Source organism: Camelina sativa, chromosome 12, assembly GCF_000633955.1.
Source record: "Camelina sativa cultivar DH55 chromosome 12, Cs, whole genome shotgun sequence".
NCBI classification, from domain to species: Eukaryota; Viridiplantae; Streptophyta; class Magnoliopsida; order Brassicales; family Brassicaceae; genus Camelina; species Camelina sativa.
This window is the reverse complement of record NC_025696.1, coordinates 9,554,461-9,554,952: the sequence shown is the minus strand read 5'-3', so window position 1 is coordinate 9,554,952 and position 492 is coordinate 9,554,461.

The following is a 492-nucleotide window of genomic DNA, read 5'->3' as shown; positions in this document are numbered from 1 at the left end:
TTTTTTTTTTTTTAATACCTTAATTTACTAGTGGTCCCATACCCACTAACATCCTAGCAACAATCAATAACCGCGGATAACCAAATAAAACAGTTTCCATTAATCCAAAAAGAATACCAACAGCAATAATCCAATAACCAATAACGAAATAGCAAAGTTCGAACATCCTACAATACTCTATCAACTCAATACTAGCAACCTAACAATAGCTAGACCACAATCAATCAAACCTCTAGAACATCCTCCTCCTCATTGCCTTTGATTCCACGATCACACTTTTCCTTTACCTGCACACCACAAACAACAATTGAGATGCGTAAGTATTATCATAAATACTTAGTGAGGCCGTCCTCCCATCTACTAGGTTATACACACAAGCATATGAGACCCTCATGTTTAAGCAAAACAAACAACACACAACAATACATCAAACCAGGAAAACAAGTCTCGGCTGAGACCAGTGTCGACCGATGCCTCACGGTGTCGATCGAT